Raw genomic sequence first — 19,687 nt, forward strand, 5'->3', positions numbered from 1 at the left:
TTGAACGGGGCATTTTGAAAAACATACTTTAAAATCTGTCTTTTTAGGTAGTTTCGAGCATTGTCGATATCAGGATAAGTGTATTATGGGAGTTGGAGGCTTGAGGCTAACGCTTGGCAGTTGTAGGAAGAACACGTGATTAATCACGAGGCTTAAGTGAGTGAGTAACGAGGGCGGCAACCAGGCGTTTAAAAAGAGGTGACCTCATGGGGAAGATAACGCTTTATTTCGAGATGTGAAGTTGAAAGTGATCTCTGACAGGTACGTCTGCATGGCTGAAAGTAAAGATGGGGGCAGAATGAGAGAGGGGGAACGTTGTGGGTGAATGGGTAAATGCAGTGTATGGGACATGATAATAGTAAGCAAGTATGAAGGGTGGGAAGGATTGTTAAGAGAGACAGAATAATGAAGTTATGGCAGATAGAGGGTGTGAGGTGAGTGTGAATTAGTAACATAGTGGAGAGAGGGATGGACAGAGTATGCGGGAAGATTGTGAAGTAGTGAAAGGTATAGTAGATAGAGTGACTGGGGAGAGTGTGAATAAGTGATATAGTGGATAGAGGGGCGCACGGAGTGAGTGGGAGGGGAGTGTGGATTAGCGGTAAAGTGTATAGAGGGGAAGTGGAAGAAGGGGTGTTAATGTGTAAGTATGAATGAGTAAGGAAGTATGATGGGTATGACAGGTTTGGCTTTAGGAAAGAGTTGAGATAAGTGGAAAGAGCTTCACAAGCGAAGGGAAAATGTACAATAAAGGGATTGGTATGGTGTGGAAATTAATGGGAGGGATTGTTAAATGATGACGATGTAAGGAAGATTAGCACACAATAAGCTGGATTATATTCATTTGTCATCAATAGTTATTATCACATTATGAAATTAATTTTGAACACGTACACTAGAGATATTATGTTAATTGAGAATGTTTGTTTACTTGCAGTTACCCCTGATGAAGGGCAAGTGTAAGCCCGAAATGCATTGGGTCCAATAATAGAACACTGCTTAGAACCTACCATGCTTTTCAATCGTGTTCTTTGACGAGGTCCGGATGGACACACTGAGAGCATTAGAAGTGTGTGAAATAGTATGGCAACATACACGTGGCTCATCTACAAAAAGTGATAAAATGACGAAGAAAGTACGGAGTAATATGGTGTAAACTTTGTGGAATTAAATAGTATAAGATGGTGGAGATAATCAGAAAATGCTGTGCCACTGGGTTGGGGCGGAAAAATCGCCCCACAGTAAGATGTGTATTGTGAGCGTGCCAGAGGGCAAGGCACGCATCCAGTGAGAATGCACGCGCTACATGAGGACAAGGATTAAAATGTACTAATTTCAAAAAGTCGGTGTGCATCCAAACCCCCCAATTGATGATAGTGCTTTTACATTAACCTAAAGTGTGCATCACTATTCTCACGGATGCTGAAGTGCTAAGTGTTCGCCTTTCTTTCCCCCTCAGCAGTAAAATGATGCAGTGTGCGTACTACATTCAGGGCCCAAGGAATTATTCAACAGTGGAGAATCAAATTAGCATGACTAACTTGTGCATCATAATAATAGGCGTTAAGTGGCAGTATTTTTTTGTATGTGCGTTTTTGTCTGGCGAAAGATAATAACTCTCTCACTGGGAATGGTGTAAATGGTGTAGAACCATGACAGGGAGAAACGTAATCCCTTATCGGAACTTAGGATGCCTCACACAACTAAAAAGCTGGACGACCGTTGTCATCCTACCTGATGGTTGTCTTGTATCATCATTGGCCTCCTGCTCCAACGACAGGCTGGCGGTGCAATGCCTGACGGGTAGCACAAATATGCTACTCTTTTGGTGGAGTTCTTTTGTTCCTGGCCAACGGGTGCATGTGTGTGAGGGACCTGGGAGATAAAGAAGTGAGCGTGAAAAAAGGGTTACAAAAGGTCAGGAAAGTCCACTTCAATCGCTTTATTCATGTGGCATACTGCCTTATTAAAATAATGAAGCGAGGGGTACCGATGCCGACAAAGTTAGGTGGTTCGGCTCCGTTCAACCCTCACTTGTGATGTGGTCAACATGTTTCATGCCTCAACGGCAATTCATCAGGACCTAAGAGTGCTCATCGACTTATGAAAGAAGTTTTCAAATACAACCTGCGTGGTAGAAGTACCAGTGCAGTGGGGTGTCTGTGTCCTGCGGGGGTTCACGCCCTGTGTGAGAGGGAGAGTTAGGGAGGGACTCAGTATCACCTTGCAACCCAAAAATGATTCTAGGTCAAAACGCATGACAGCAACTGGAGCAGTATATATCCAATAATTCATGTAAACAGCCCACATTAAGGCACAGTGAGAGAATATGTAAAGAAAATTGGTGAAAAGTCACCGCAAAGGTCACGGGGGGGCATATAAAAATTAATAAAATGAGATTGATGCTTGTCACACATTGTGTGTCACAGCTAGCCGGAAAAAGAGCCATCAGCACTACACAGGGGGGGTGGTGGAAAGGGGAACAAACAAGGGGTGTCAAAATACACAGTGTTGATTTCTTACCCCTTGGTCTGGGTGAGTGGTCCCCACGGACTGTCCTCGTGGGGCCTGAGTGGTGAGGTAAATACCTGTAAGGAAAGGTGGGGTAGAGGGAGGGGGAGGGAGAGGGAAATGGGCAATATACCCATGATTAATACGTCCTCTAGGTAGGAGGCCCACAATTGGTATCACCGTGGTGAGTCAGATTTAGCCGGCCAGACTCATGGGGTCCGGCCAGGGTTCCCCGGCGTCTCAAGGGACGTAATCTTGGCCGGACCAGCCGCGGAGGCAGTTGCCCCACCAGTCCACATCAGGTGGCGGTAAGCCCGCCCCCCGGGGGGCCGATCACGGTCAGTCTGCCCAGGGGGTATGATGCCCCAGAGGAGATCGCCGTAAGTATCCCAACGGAGGGGGCGGGTCCCACCCCAATCCCGAAGGAGCCTGCAGGTGCGGCACCCCCGCAGCGGCCAGGGCCAGACCAGTCCGTGTGGATGATCGCCGGGGCACCGGGACCGGACGACAGCGAGTAGCGTCGGGAATCAGGCCATCGCCGGTGGCTCGGGGATCCCTCCTAGAGATCCACACCAAAGACAAAGAGGACACCATCACCTGTGTGACTTCTTTCACAAGAAACTCTGCGTTCATTAAAAAAACTGTGAGCTCCCACTGGGGGATTTTGAACTCGGCAGGCTTGGACTTTCCCCGGCCCCTCTTTGCCTTTAAAAGAACTTCTAATCTTAAGGATACTTTGATCCATACCTGACCGAAGAAAACTAACATCCGCCCACCGAACACTCTGTGGGGCTTGCCTCCAGTCACGGGCCACTACCGGTGTGGATCATGTGTGATATGCCCTCAGGCTACCCAGGGGAAATCAATAATGCTGTCCAAAGACTTCACCTGGCATTATAACAAACACACCAACTGTAACAGCTCCAAATGCGTTTACATGCTCACTTGCCCATGCAAGCTACACTACATTGGCATGACGATGCGTGTTGTAAAATTACGCATTATGGAACACAACAGTAACATCCGATGCAAGAAGTCACACACCCGGCTATATGAACATTGCAGAGACCTCTGTCACCCAGCTGAGAGCATACAATGGACTGTCCTTGAATGTCATCCGTCCACCACTCAACCAGCACTGTTTAGAATGGAACAACGGTGGGTACATCGTCTACAGACAGACACACAAGGACTCAATGATTCCGTACCATGGAATATGCTGGCCAGATAGATCAGGCTCAGATTACCATTGCAGCTTCCTCTCCTACATGGTATCCCTCCATGATCAATAGGTGGGACAGAGGTGCCCTCTTGTCTGTGGGGCAAATTGTAATTACACACTCATATCCCCACTGTAATTACAATTATGGAGTTTTCTCCGTACTGAATGAACTGTAACCATCCCCTCAATTCCCCTCGGGTGCCCAGCAATAGAATGGTTCTCTCTCACTGACCTCCAATATGGGTCTTTCGACTCCACACAGACTCCGGCAGCACCACTTGAAACTGACCATCAATCCTCTGGTTGCCTTCCATTCTGGAACACCCCCATCCAACCCTACTCGGTCAGATTAGCCCCTGCAATTTGGACAGTAGTATCACAATGACCCTCATTGAACGGTCCTCTGCGCACCCCATGATTTACTCATGCGACGCCTTCCTCGTTGGAAGCTCCCCCTCTTCAATTTGGCGCCCCGATCGGGCCCCCCCCTCTTGCAGTGCCTCTCCCAACAAACGCCCATGTAATTAATGTGGCCCTTTGTTATATGGCACCCCCATCCCTCTTTGATCTAATTAGACTAGCAGTTGTAACATTGGCCACTAACATCACGCAAGCCCCCCCCGGGGGTTTACATCTCCGCCCCCCTAATCCATCACACCCTTCTCCCCATGGGTTATCTTCTCTGTGCACTGCCATATCCTCTCCTCCCAGCTCCCAGGCTCTATTAAGCTTATGCGCCGTGTATAGTCCCCAAAAGTTCTTAGGTCGGCTCCTAGGTGGGAGCAGTTCGCTGTAATTCTCCAATTGCGTGCCGCAGTACAACATTTCATGCGACCATTGCTGAATTGTTGATACCGGGCCTCTCATCTAGCACATTGCCACCCAACGCTTAGCAATGAGTAGAACCATATCCACCATCCTGCATATCGATTTGGGCAGGTTTTTGGAATATCCCAAGAGCGCTACAGCTGGATCCGGTGTCAGCTCCGACTCAACCACTCTCAACAGTTCTCGGAAAATGTCCTCCCAGTAAGTGTGAATACTCGGGAAGAGCCATGCCAAATGCATGAAATCCGCTGTTGGGGCATGGCATCTTTCACAGGTCATCTCCTCTCTGAGCCAATACCTGCACAGTCTCTCAGGAGTATAGTAGGTTCTATTAATGTATTTAAAGTGTATGAGTCTGTGCCTGCCGTGAAGCGAGATTCTCAGTGTTCGTACAGCAGTAATTCCACATAGCTTCATCTATCGTTATCTGTAGAAATCTGCCATGCAAGTCTAGCTGAAGTGTATCTGTTTGCCCTATGTGACATAGCTAATTTATATATGATGGTGACCAACTTGCTAGGAGATTTAGTTTTAATGACATGGGACAGTTCCAGCACTTCCGGGGGTTTGCTTAGGTCCCCATCAGCTCCCGCATAGCCCTGCGCACTCTATGAAAATAGAAACGGTTAAGCAAGGTGTCTGCGCCCACTGCTACTCGTACCTGCTCCCATGTTTTAACGGCCCCATCTTGAAATAGGTCTCCCATCACATTTATGTTCAGTGCATGCAGTGCTTGTGTAACTCCCCTGTCTTTGCAGGGCTCTAGCCAGCGAGTCCATTCGATCTGCATTGCTGGGGAGTAAAGTAGAGCGTCCGCCTTTTGCTTTAGTAGGCTATGCCAGGCATGGCGCATCGAACTTATAGAGTCTAAAATACCTGTTCTACGATCAACCTGTAAAAATATCGTGGCCGGTGGAAGAAGCAGGTCCGCAAACAGTCTTTCCATGCGGAGAAATGGGGTATCTACATCCCCATGTATCTAGGCGTGCATTTGCGCTCCCTGTGTTTCCCTATAATACAACTCAAAATCTGGCGCACCCAGGCCCCCTATACAGTACGGCAACGTGAGAACTCGCCACTTCACCCGCGCCTGCTTACACGCCCATGCCAGCTTTATCATCAATTGATCGAGCCTGAGGAAGAAAGTGGGCAGCAAAACTATTGGGATGTTCCTAAAAAGAAAAAATAGCCTGGTTAAGATCACCATCTTCATGATGGATACTCGTCTTATCAGTGATAGAGGAAGTCGGGACCAGGACTCAACATCATCTTCTAGAGTAGATATTGCAGTGCCATAATTTTCCCTAAACACTACCTCCGAGTCGGTGTGCAACTGAATTCCCAGGTATCTGATAGAGTCTGTGGTCCATAGTAAGGGGTACTCCATTTACAGTTCCGCAGTGACTGGCATGAGCCGGTTCACAAGGGACTTTGCCCAGTTAACCTTCAATGCTGATAGTGCCCCAAAATGTACAACCTCCCTGAGGACTGAGGACAGGTTGTTCTAAGGGTCGCGAACATACAATAGAGTGACAACCGCGTAGGTCGACACCACAATTCTGTACGGCGGGAATCTGATTCCTTCGTTGCCATGATACTCTCTAAGTGCACACGCCAGCGATTCTGCTACTAAGGCGTATAGCATTGGTGACAATGGGCAACCCTGCCTAGTTCCCCTTGAGATGGCAGATGGATCTGTGACCAAATTGCCTAGGCTTATACGTGCCGTGGGTCTATCATACAATAGACCTATCAACTGTAAAAATACTGACCCAGTCCCATCCTTGTCAACACTTGTCGCATGAGAGCCCACTCGACCGAGTCAAAGGCCTTCTCCATGTCTAGGAAGACCGCTACCCCCGAGTGTCTTGTTTCACATGTTGCATGGTTCCGAATACAGTGCAGACGTTATATGTGAGGTTCCTATTCTGGATGAATTTGGCTTGCTCTGGGGCCACCAGTATAGTATTGTAGACAAGTTGGCCAGACGGTTAGCTACAATTTTAGTGAATATCTTTGAATCCACATTCAACAATGAAAGGGGGTGGTAAGAACCGCAATCCTCTGGAGGTTTCCCCGGGCTTAGGGATGGTCACCACTAGCGCCTCTCTCATCGACTGCAGCATGGTTACTATAACACACATATCATCGAACAACGTAGCAAGGTGAGGGAGCAGTAAGTCAATAAAGGTCCTATAAAAATTTGGAGTAAGCCCATCTGCCCCTGGGGCACTCTTAGTTTTCATTCCCGCCAGTGCTTACAAGATTTCATCTTGTTCGATGGGGAGCATTAGAAACTCTCTATGCGTGTTTGTGAGGAATGGCAATTTAATATGTTCCAGGTAATCGATGATTTCCTCATCTGCACCAATCGAACACGATGAATACAAGTCTGTATAAAATTGTTTAAACCGCCCCACAATTATTGCTTCTTGGGTAAAGATGTTGCCCTCCGCAGATCTCAGTTCCGTTATCAGCATTTTGCCACGCATGGCTGTCAGAATCTGGGCAAGCACAGAGCCAGGCCAGTCTCCCTCGCCATATGCGCGTGCTGTGGCGTATTTGCCCATGTGGTTAACTTCACTGTCTGCTGCCTCATGGTATTCGCTCAACAATGTTTTAATCTTGCTTTCGCGCTCCTCACACCTCTCAGCAACCTGACGGGATTCTAGGTCTTTCAGTTTATGTTCTAGGTCTGCTAACCACTGCTGGATATCCTTAAGTACCCCCGATTGTTTGGCCATGGCAATACCCCTTATATACACTTTAAAGGCTTCCCAAACGGTCTGGAAGCTGTCTACTGACCCGATGTTGGTCTTGAAATATATTTCTATAGCTTCCGCAAGTTCTTCCCTGAATAGAGGGTCAAGTAACGAATAAGGAGGGAAGCGCCACGTGAACGGCGGAATGGTCTTCCTAAGAGTGGCCAGGATCAACAACAGAGGCGAGTGATCCGAGAGTGTGCGGGGAAGAACTACGCAGTTACGGACCTGGTCTATTAATGAGGTAGAGGCCAACCAATAATCTATGCAGGTGTGTACATTGTGGAATGCCAAATAATGCATGTAGCCTCCCCTGTAGTGGTTGCGCACTCGCCACACGTCACTTAGGCCAATACTGACCATGACACAGTCCAACATTCTTGCTGCTGCTACAGGTTTTCTAATTGGGCCTGCCGATCTGTCCAAGTCAGTGTTTCGCACCAAATTAAAATTGCCACCCAATATAAACTGTGCATTTTGATAGCTTTTTGCCGTGTTTGCAAATGATGCAAAAAACTTGGGGCTGTCATAATTGAGGCCATACACGTTCACTATAATCAAGTCTTACCCCCGCCCCTGACATCTAGAGATTACATAACGTCCTTCAGTATCAGATTGTAGCTGCTCTATCGTGAATGTAGATCTGTGATTAACCCAAGTCAATACGCCCCTGGCATGTGTTGTAAACCCTGTCGAATCGATATTTCCCAGCAAGCCTTTGCTGCGCAGCATCGCACTCGACTGTGGCAGAAATGTTCTCCTTAAACAGGGCGATGTCTGCATTCTGCCTGTTTAAATAGCTGAGCAGTTTGTGCAATTTAAGGTTATCATTAAGTCCTCTGACATTCCATGAAATCGCCCTTAGGGAGTCCACAGGGTTCGGGGCACTGCCTTCACTAGGTGACGCCATCACTGGGTGCTAGTCTCATCGCTTGATCTGGCGTGCAGTGTGCGCGTGTAGAGTGTACCATATGCAAAAACCAAAACAAATCCCCCATACAACACATGAACCATACCAACCTTCCTCCAACCCCTCCCCCCACCCACAGCTGACCACCCCCAACTTGCTCACGCCGCTTCCCAAAGAACTCCCATTCCTCCCCCCTCGATCCCCCCCAAATAAGTCCCTTACATTACAACTCTTGTGCATGGCACTCGTGGGCGGAGGTCACTCAACGTTCCACAGATTCTACGAATCAGCACTCTCTCTAGCGCCCTGTTATACGTACATCGTCCTAAACTGTTTACAGTATTCTCCGCAGTACAGACCCCTCCTACAAGTGTTTGCGCTATTTTGCCCATGGTGTCTATGTCCCATTGCACGTAACTGTGCCCAACACCCCACAACATCTTCTAAGGTAGTTCTGCGCTATAGTACAGGCAGTTCTCGCATCCTATAAAGTCCAGCTCCGCCTATTGCTTATTTACTGCCCCGTAGAGTCTGTTGCTATGACCTAACCACACCTGTCGGTCTTTAGACATGTACGAAACCCACTGAATGCAGCTAAGCATCCTGCAAACCCCTCATACGTTCCCAACGCTCCCCCTTACTCATCTTGAAACACTCGTCCATCTGCATCAGTTTTGTTCCTCCAATGAACCCCCCGCTGCTTCATCCAGCAATTGTCTGTCTGGGCTCCGGCGCTGCTCTTTAGCCCAACCTTTGAGCACCTGTTGCAGAGCTTTTGGGTCAGTAAAAATGTGGGACCGTCCTTGTTTATTAACTCGAAGTTTTGCAGGGTACAGCATGGCATAGTCTATACCCAGTTTGCGAAGCTGTTTTTTCAAAGGACCGAAGTGCCTGTGAGCTTCCTGTACCCGGATAGTGAAGTCTGGGTTTAGCGATATATCTGAGCCCTCATACCTCAGGTCTCGCTTCCCACTTGCAAGTAAGAGCACTGTGTCTCTGTCGTGGTAGTTAAGCAGTTTTGCAATTATCTGCCGAGGAGGGGCTCCCGGGGGCAGTTGTGGACCCAGGGAGCGGTGCGCTCGTTCCACCACAAACATTGTAGAGAAAACTCCATCACCCAATAAAGTGGTCAACAGCTTTTCACAAATTGTTCCATATTCCCAGTGGAAGTAGTCTCCGGTAGGCCTGTAATTCTTAAGTAACAGCGGCTTGAACGTGCTTGTAGGTCCTCACTCTTGTCCTGCAGTACGTGCAGTACTTTCCCAAGCTGCTTGTGGTCCGCATGTAGTGTGGAATGCGCCTCTTCGACTTCTGTGAGTGTCCTCTCTGACATATCTAGGCGTTGTAAATGTAAATGTAAATGTACAGGAATTTATATAGCGCAAATCACCAAGCGGTTTCTAAGCGCTTGCTTAGGGAACCCGTCCTGGTATTCCCCTGTGAGATAACCCCGGCAGGTTATCTGCAAGGTGAAAGTCAGGCATCCCGCCGCGAGGGGCCGTTGTGGAGATTAAGCAAGCTATTGCCCAGAGTCGCAGAGTGTGAACCCATGAATCGAGTAGGCACTGGAGCGAGAATTGTTGAGTCCATGGACATTTTAGGACTCAAGACCCCGCCGAGCCGGGAATTGAACCCTGGTCCCGGGCTGACCTCTGCTTCCAGGTCTGCCTCCTCTAACCGGTGAGCCACACTTCTCCGTTCTGCATGCTTTCCAGTTGTTCTGCCATTCTATCCATTCTGTAAGAAAGTGCGTCTAATTTCGTGCTCAAGGAGGTAATGCCACTTTGCAGGCCTTTTTTCATGGATATAAGCATGCTACGGATGTCCAATTCAGAGTCATAGTTCTTGGGTGCCTGCATCCTGCGTATTTTTCATGGATGCGTTGTGTGAATTTAAACACTTCTGTTCAAAGGAGAGCTTAGCCTGTGTTTTATCACTTCTGCCCATAGTTGCAGTGGGCTAGCCCCGTCAGTTAGGGCAGTCTCGGTCTCCACTGCTAAACTGCTCCTTCGTCGCTGTCCTCAAGCCAACAGCACACCTGGGAGGCCTGGCACGTGTCTACTCTATCAGGGAGCTAGGCTAATAGTATGTCAGGTCTGTCTGTGTGGGTTCTCACCTGCTGCCTGACTCCGCTTCTCCAACTCCCTATCTGTGTGGTTGTGGGAATGGTCCTTAATTTCCTTACATCACTGGCCCACGGAGGCCGTCAGGGCAAAGCACTGTCCTGGCAGGGAGCATTCCCCATTCTTTTATCGCTTCATAGTAGACTGCCAATATTCTTTCTTACTGATTGGCTTTCCTTTTCTGTAGCGTAAGCCTCTGCTTTTCACTGGGGACCCTCGGGCTGGTGCACCATGGACTCTGGAAGGTACTGTCTCCGCAGCGTGTTCGGGGTTCTGATGAGGCTCCTCTGCCGGCTCACTTCCCTCGCAGTATATTTGCAATCGCCACACACAGCTGCGCACCCCACCTCTTGTGGCCAACTTTTACCATGTGCCCTTCGCACTAATTACACCCGCGGGGTGCAGCTGGAGATTACTTCTCACACAGGCCTGTCCAGCCCCATCGCCGTTCTCCAGGTGGCAGCGCGGCACTCCTCTCTCCCGGTGTACCGCCACCTATGGCTCCTCTCTTCAGTGCTCACAGCACTCTTATGTAGCGTATCTACTTCTCAGGGCTCGCTCTCGCCCCTGTTGCACTCCCTCATGCTCACCGTGTTCACTCTGCTTGGGGTCAGCGGCTCTCCATGATATCGCCACCACAACACTCAGTGTGGTCCGCTTACCCGGGCCGCATCGCTTGCAATACTTCCGCACAGCTTGGGACGGTGGAATTGTTCGGCTTCTCTGTTCTTGCTGTGGTCTCCGCCAGCCCGCTGGGCAACCCTGAACAATTGTGACCTTCTTTGTACTGTGCGTGGGCCATTATATCTGCAGCCCGAGTTACCTGTACTTGGTGTCTCCACTTCCCGCTGTCCCCACCGGGTGTCAGGCAGGGGCATAACACGGGCCCCCGCAGCCCCCGCGTTGCGGGGGAGGGCCCGGTCCCCCCTCCCCTTCAGGGGCCCCCTCCAGGGCCCCCCCTTGGCCTCACAGCCAGCACATAGTTAAGCTCGCCCTAAATACCTTGCTGTGGCCTCTTTCATAAATTGAATGGTGCGCGGCGCGCACGTCTCAGCGTAACCATTGTCATGCATGCGCCTCACGCAATTAAAAGTGCGCGTGAACTGAAGAAACATCCCCGAGACAACAGGGACTGTGCGGCCGCCGGTCGGCCATAATTTAATAATTATTGCTAGCCTCCGAGTCAGTGGCCGCTTGGATGTACGTGGCCCCGCGCTCCTGGTGAGTCGCATAAAATATCTGTTAGACTAGGTAATCCCCACCTGGGGCACGATGCATGAAGTGGCCGGACTTGTTTCCAGAGGGGGTTTGCTGGCATCGGAGCTGCCAGTGCTTTTATATTATTGTCCTAATTTGGATAGCACCCAGTGTTTAAAAATGTCAAAACTGAACTTTTTAACATCACCACGTGTATGGCGATAAACAACGAGTTCCTTAAGCAAGTTTGAAAGGAGAATCCATTGAACATTCTCTAAATTATTCACGTTTGGGATATGGACTAATTGTGTAAAGGTGTCATATTTTCAAGCGTGTGTCATTTTGGAAAATATAGTATAAGATGATTTGTTTTTTGACGTAGCTTTGAGCATAATTGAAATCAGGACAAGTGAAAGTTTGAAAGGAGCAGCGGACGAAGATTTCACAATTTATTTGTTTTAGGGATGTGGACTAATTTTGTGAAGGGTTAATATTTCATTGAACGGGGCATTTTGAAAAACATACTTTAAAATCTGTCTTTTTAGGTAGTTTCGAGCATTGTCGATATCAGGATAAGTGTATTATGGGAGTTGGAGGCTTGAGGCTAACGCTTGGCAGTTGTAGGAAGAACAGGTGATTAATCACGAGGCTTAAGTGAGTGAGTAACGAGGGCGGCAACCAGGCGTTTAAAAAGAGGTGACCTCATGGGGAAGATAACGCTTTATTTCGAGATGTGAAGTTGAAAGTGATCTCTGACAGGTACGTCTGCATGGCTGAAAGTAAAGATGGGGGCAGAATGAGAGAGGGGGAACGTTGTGGGTGAATGGGTAAATGCAGTGTATGGGACATGATAATAGTAAGCAAGTATGAAGGGTGGGAAGGATTGTTAAGAGAGACAGAATAATGGCAATAAGTTATGGCAGATAGAGGGTGTGAGGTGAGTGTGAATTAGTAACATAGTGGAGAGAGGGATGGACAGAGTATGCGGGAAGATTGTGAAGTAGTGAAAGGTATAGTAGATAGAGTGACTGGGGAGAGTGTGAATAAGTGATATAGTGGATAGAGGGGCGCACGGAGTGAGTGGGAGGGGAGTGTGGATTAGCGGTAAAGTGTATAGAGGGGAAGTGGAAGAAGGGGTGTTAATGTGTAAGTATGAATGAGTAAGGAAGTATGATGGGTATGACAGGTTTGGCTTTAGGAAAGAGTTGAGATAAGTGGAAAGAGCTTCACAAGCGAAGGGAAAATGTACAATAAAGGGATTGGTATGGTGTGGAAATTAATGGGAGGGATTGTTAAATGATGACGATGTAAGGAAGATTAGCACACAATAAGCTGGATTATATTCATTTGTCATCAATAGTTATTATCACATTATGAAATTAATTTTGAACACGTACACTAGAGATATTATGTTAATTGAGAATGTTTGTTTACTTGCAGTTACCCCTGATGAAGGGCAAGTGTAAGCCCGAAATGCATTGGGTCCAATAATAGAACACTGCTTAGAACCTACCATGCTTTTCAATCGTGTTCTTTGACGAGGTCCGGATGGACACACTGAGAGCATTAGAAGTGTGTGAAATAGTATGGCAACATACACGTGGCTCATCTACAAAAAGTGATAAAATGACGAAGAAAGTACGGAGTAATATGGTGTAAACTTTGTGGAATTAAATAGTATAAGATGGTGGAGATAATCAGAAAATGCTGTGCCACTGGGTTGGGGCGGAAAAATCGCCCCACAGTAAGATGTGTATTGTGAGCGTGCCAGAGGGCAAGGCACGCATCCAGTGAGAATGCACGCGCTACATGAGGACAAGGATTAAAATGTACTAATTTCAAAAAGTCGGTGTGCATCCAAACCCCCCAATTGATGATAGTGCTTTTACATTAACCTAAAGTGTGCATCACTATTCTCACGGATGCTGAAGTGCTAAGTGTTCGCCTTTCTTTCCCCCTCAGCAGTAAAATGATGCAGTGTGCGTACTACATTCAGGGCCCAAGGAATTATTCAACAGTGGAGAATCAAATTAGCATGACTAACTTGTGCATCATAATAATAGGCGTTAAGTGGCAGTATTTTTTTGTATGTGCGTTTTTGTCTGGCGAAAGATAATAACTCTCTCACTGGGAATGGTGTAAATGGTGTAGAACCATGACAGGGAGAAACGTAATCCCTTATCGGAACTTAGGATGCCTCACACAACTAAAAAGCTGGACGACCGTTGTCATCCTACCTGATGGTTGTCTTGTATCATCATTGGCCTCCTGCTCCAACGACAGGCTGGCGGTGCAATGCCTGACGGGTAGCACAAATATGCTACTCTTTTGGTGGAGTTCTTTTGTTCCTGGCCAACGGGTGCATGTGTGTGAGGGACCTGGGAGATAAAGAAGTGAGCGTGAAAAAAGGGTTACAAAAGGTCAGGAAAGTCCACTTCAATCGCTTTATTCATGTGGCATACTGCCTTATTAAAATAATGAAGCGAGGGGTACCGATGCCGACAAAGTTAGGTGGTTCGGCTCCGTTCAACCCTCACTTGTGATGTGGTCAACATGTTTCATGCCTCAACGGCAATTCATCAGGACCTAAGAGTGCTCATCGACTTATGAAAGAAGTTTTCAAATACAACCTGCGTGGTAGAAGTACCAGTGCAGTGGGGTGTCTGTGTCCTGCGGGGGTTCACGCCCTGTGTGAGAGGGAGAGTTAGGGAGGGACTCAGTATCACCTTGCAACCCAAAAATGATTCTAGGTCAAAACGCATGACAGCAACTGGAGCAGTATATATCCAATAATTCATGTAAACAGCCCACATTAAGGCACAGTGAGAGAATATGTAAAGAAAATTGGTGAAAAGTCACCGCAAAGGTCACGGGGGGGCATATAAAAATTAATAAAATGAGATTGATGCTTGTCACACATTGTGTGTCACAGCTAGCCGGAAAAAGAGCCATCAGCACTACACAGGGGGGGTGGTGGAAAGGGGAACAAACAAGGGGTGTCAAAATACACAGTGTTGATTTCTTACCCCTTGGTCTGGGTGAGTGGTCCCCACGGACTGTCCTCGTGGGGCCTGAGTGGTGAGGTAAATACCTGTAAGGAAAGGTGGGGTAGAGGGAGGGGGAGGGGGAGGGAGAGGGAAATGGGCAATATACCCATGATTAATACGTCCTCTAGGTAGGAGGCCCACAATTGGTATCACCGTGGTGAGTCAGATTTAGCCGGCCAGACTCATGGGGTCCGGCCAGGGTTCCCCGGCGTCTCAAGGGACGTAATCTTGGCCGGACCAGCCGCGGAGGCAGTTGCCCCACCAGTCCACATCAGGTGGCGGTAAGCCCGCCCCCCGGGGGGCCGATCACGGTCAGTCTGCCCAGGGGGTATGATGCCCCAGAGGAGATCGCCGTAAGTATCCCAACGGAGGGGGCGGGTCCCACCCCAATCCCGAAGGAGCCTGCAGGTGCGGCACCCCCGCAGCGGCCAGGGCCAGACCAGTCCGTGTGGATGATCGCCGGGGCACCGGGACCGGACGACAGCGAGTAGCGTCGGGAATCAGGCCATCGCCGGTGGCTCGGGGATCCCTCCTAGAGATCCACACCAAAGACAAAGAGGACACCATCACCTGTGTGACTTCTTTCACAAGAAACTCTGCGTTCATTAAAAAAACTGTGAGCTCCCACTGGGGGATTTTGAACTCGGCAGGCTTGGACTTTCCCCGGCCCCTCTTTGCCTTTAAAAGAACTTCTAATCTTAAGGATACTTTGATCCATACCTGACCGAAGAAAACTAACATCCGCCCACCGAACACTCTGTGGGGCTTGCCTCCAGTCACGGGCCACTACCGGTGTGGATCATGTGTGATATGCCCTCAGGCTACCCAGGGGAAATCAATAATGCTGTCCAAAGACTTCACCTGGCATTATAACAAACACACCAACTGTAACAGCTCCAAATGCGTTTACATGCTCACTTGCCCATGCAAGCTACACTACATTGGCATGACGATGCGTGTTGTAAAATTACGCATTATGGAACACAACAGTAACATCCGATGCAAGAAGTCACACACCCGGCTATATGAACATTGCAGAGACCTCTGTCACCCAGCTGAGAGCATACAATGGACTGTCCTTGAATGTCATCCGTCCACCACTCAACCAGCACTGTTTAGAATGGAACAACGGTGGGTACATCGTCTACAGACAGACACACAAGGACTCAATGATTCCGTACCATGGAATATGCTGGCCAGATAGATCAGGCTCAGATTACCATTGCAGCTTCCTCTCCTACATGGTATCCCTCCATGATCAATAGGTGGGACAGAGGTGCCCTCTTGTCTGTGGGGCAAATTGTAATTACACACTCATATCCCCACTGTAATTACAATTATGGAGTTTTCTCCGTACTGAATGAACTGTAACCATCCCCTCAATTCCCCTCGGGTGCCCAGCAATAGAATGGTTCTCTCTCACTGACCTCCAATATGGGTCTTTCGACTCCACACAGACTCCGGCAGCACCACTTGAAACTGACCATCAATCCTCTGGTTGCCTTCCATTCTGGAACACCCCCATCCAACCCTATTCGGTCAGATTAGCCCCTGCAATTTGGACAGTAGTATCACAATGACCCTCATTGAACGGTCCTCTGCGCGGATATATGACGGTACAACGCGTACCGTCACAACGCATACCTTTACAACGCGGCCGTGACAACGCAAGTCGTTACCACGACTTGCGTTGGGGGGGCGCGGATTTCGAATAGTTTAATTTACTATTCTAACACCAGTCCCCGTGGACCCTAGGGAAGGTGTTAGGATAGTAAATTAACTATATTTAGACCTTGAACGCCCTCCAGCGCAAGTCGTGGTAACGACTTGCGTTGTCACAGCCGCGGTGTAAAGGTACCGCGTTGTGGAAACATCGTTGTAAACGATGTTTACCCTCTGCGCACCCCATGATTTACTCATGCGACGCCTTCCTCGTTGGAAGCTCCCCCTCTTCAATTTGGCGCCCCGATCGGGCCCCCCCCTCTTGCAGTGCCTCTCCCAACAAACGCCCATGTAAGTAATGTGGCCCTTTGTTATATGGCACCCCCATCCCTCTTTGATCTAATTAGACTAGCAGTTGTAACATTGGCCACTAACATCACGCAAGCCCCCCCCGGGGGTTTACATCTCCGCCCCCCTAATCCATCACACCCTTCTCCCCATGGGTTATCTTCCCCTCTAACATGACGCTCCCGCTGGACGCTATGTTTCAGTCCTTTCTCGCCCTCTACCATACTCCTGACTGGAGCCAGACTTTCTCCCCAGTGGGAGACTTCCCCTTCCCACTCCGCTATGGCGCTCCCGATGGACGACCTGCCGTAGTCCTCTCTCGCCCTTTACTACGCCCCGGGCTGGATCTCCAGTGACGCCCCTTGGCCACGCCCATACATGGCGCCCTCGCTGCCGTGTACATAGACACCACAGAGACCCCCGCCTGACGAGCGGCTGTCCTGCGACTCGAACTCGCCGACGTGGGAGGGTAGGTGCTACTGGCAGTTGCCTCGAGCTTCCCAGGTAAGAGGTAGGGCTCACTTTCACGGGGATCCCCGAGCCACCGGCGATGGCCTGATTCCCGACGCTACTCGCTGTCGTCCGGTCCCGGTGCCCCGGCGATCATCCACACGGACTGGTCTGGCCCTGGCCGCTGCGGGGGTGCCGCACCTGCAGGCTCCTTCGGGATTGGGGTGGGACCCGCCCCCTCCGTTGGGATACTTACGGCGATCTCCTCTGGGGCATCATACCCCCTGGGCAGACTGACCGTGATCGGCCCCCCGGGGGGCGGGCTTACCGCCACCTGATGTGGACTGGTGGGGCAACTGCCTCCGCGGCTGGTCCGGCCAAGATTACGTCCCTTGAGATGCCGGGGAACCCTGGCCGGACCCCATGAGTCTGGCCGGCTAAATCTGACTCACCACGGTGATACCAATTGTGGGCCTCCTACCTAGAGGACGTATTAATCATGGGTATATTGCCCATTTCCCTCTTCCTCCCCCTCCCTCTACCCCACCTTTCCTTACAGGTATTTACCTCACCGCTCAGGCCCCACGAGGACAGTCCGTGGGGACCACTCACCCAGACCAAGGGGTAAGAAATCAACACTGTGTATTTTGACACCCCTTGTTTGTTCCCCTTTCCACCACCCCCCCTGTGTAGTGCTGATGGCTCTTTTTCCGGCTAGCTGTGACACACAATGTGTGACAAGCATCAATCTCATTTTATTAATTTTTTATTGCCCCCCGTGACCTTTGCGGTGACTTTTCACCAATTTTCTTTACATATTCTCTCACTGTGCCTTAATGTGGGCTGTTTACATGAATTATTGGATATATACTGCTCCAGTTGCTGTCATGCGTTTTGACCTAGAATCATTTTTGGGTTGCAAGGTGATACTGAGTCCCTCCCTTTCTCTCCCTCTCACACAGGGCGTGAACCCCCGCAGGACACAGACACCCCACTGCACTGGTACTTCTACCACGCAGGTTGTATTTGAAAACTTCTTTCATAAGTCGATGAGCACTCTTAGGTCCTGATGAATTGCCGTTGAGGCATGAAACATGTTGACCACATCACAAGTGAGGGTTGAACGGAGCCGAACCACCTAACTTTGTCGGCATCGGTACCCCTCGCTTCATTATTTTAATAAGGCAGTATGCCACATGAATAAAGCGATTGAAGTGGACTTTCCTGACCTTTTTTAACCCTTTTTTCACGCTCACTTCTTTATCTCCCAGGTCCCTCACACACATGCACCCGTTGGCCAGGAACAAAAGAACTCCACCAAAAGAGTAGCATATTTGTGCTACCTGTCAGGCATTGCACCGCCAGCCTGTCGTTGGAGCAGGAGGCCAATGATGATACAAGACAACCATCAGGTAGGATGACAACGGTCGTCCAGCTTTTTAGTTGTGTGAGGCATCCTAAGTTCCGATAAGGGATTACGTTTCTCCCTGTCATGGTTATACACCATTTACACCATTCCCAGTGAGAGAGTTATTATTATTATTATTACTATTCTTCCAACCCTTCCCTGCCCTTGGGGAACTTTGTACAATCTTGTTGTTTACAGTTGCGTAGGACACGTACATTGGACCCCGGTAAATATTGTCCTCCCCCTGTCCCCCCTTGTTGTTAATATGGAGAAAGATAATGCCTCATTAGTACCAATCATTAGCCGATAGGAAGTATCACGCGGGGCACTTTTCATTTGTATTTTTTGATCTGTTTGAGATACGTTTTTTTCAATCTGTAAATTCCCAACAGATGGTGGATATATGGCAAGTGTAGTGATTCAATAGTTATGCTTAAAACTTTAATATTTATGGAGGTTGCAATTGAGTGAAAAGGTTTCAGAGGTGTGAAAATCCAGACCTGTACCTTTTACATCAATCCCTTCAGAAGCTAATTTTCATTTCCGTCCCACCCAAAGCCTTGATGACAACGAGGCATGGCTTATTACTGCAGCTGGGGTCCTGATAAGAAAATACATGAAACCTCAGTGCAGGCCATCTACTAGGCACGATATTGGGGCTTCAGTGACCACGCCTGGGTATGCAGACTAATTTGCAAGCACACTTACCATTACCCGCGTCCACCCACTATTTTCACAAGGTGGACGCCTTCCACTCTGCCTAGAAGTTGGGCTCCAATGAAAAGTAGGTGGAATGTGTCCCAGTGTAATTTGAAAACACCATCCGGGACACATTCTGCACGTTGTTCTCAGTTTACGATCGCAATAACGTGTAGGTGGGTCAGGGCTTTCTTAGTTCAGACTCCTGTTGGGCCCACAACAAATATCCAAACTGAGGGGTCATCAGGCCTCCTTTTGTTGGATTTTCCTGGCAAGCAGCAGTCAGAAGCCTCACACCAAAAGATAAATTCAGCAGAGGGGAAACAAAGGCTCACACCTTGAAAGCCCTTCACACATACTTTAAAGAGGCAGCGCTTCACTTTGTTCAGGCTGTGTTTTGGAAATATGCATGAGCTGTAAGAATGTCAGATGTGTTGGTCTTTTCCAGTATTTACATAAAAGAAATAGCATTTATATAGTGCTTACTACCCCTCAGGAGGCGTTGTAATAATTTAGTAAA

General features: G+C 48.8%; 1 pseudogene; it reads left to right on the forward strand.

Annotated features, from left to right (window-relative positions):
• The first annotated feature begins 7,468 nt into the window (after window positions 1-7,468).
• Window positions 7,469-19,687, forward strand: part of LOC144820153 (serine protease 1-like) — a 45,388-nt pseudogene continuing 33,169 nt past the window's right edge.

The sequence above is a fragment of the Lissotriton helveticus genome, chromosome 2_1 (genome assembly GCF_964261635.1).
Source record: "Lissotriton helveticus chromosome 2_1, aLisHel1.1, whole genome shotgun sequence".
Taxonomy (NCBI): Eukaryota; Metazoa; Chordata; class Amphibia; order Caudata; family Salamandridae; genus Lissotriton; species Lissotriton helveticus.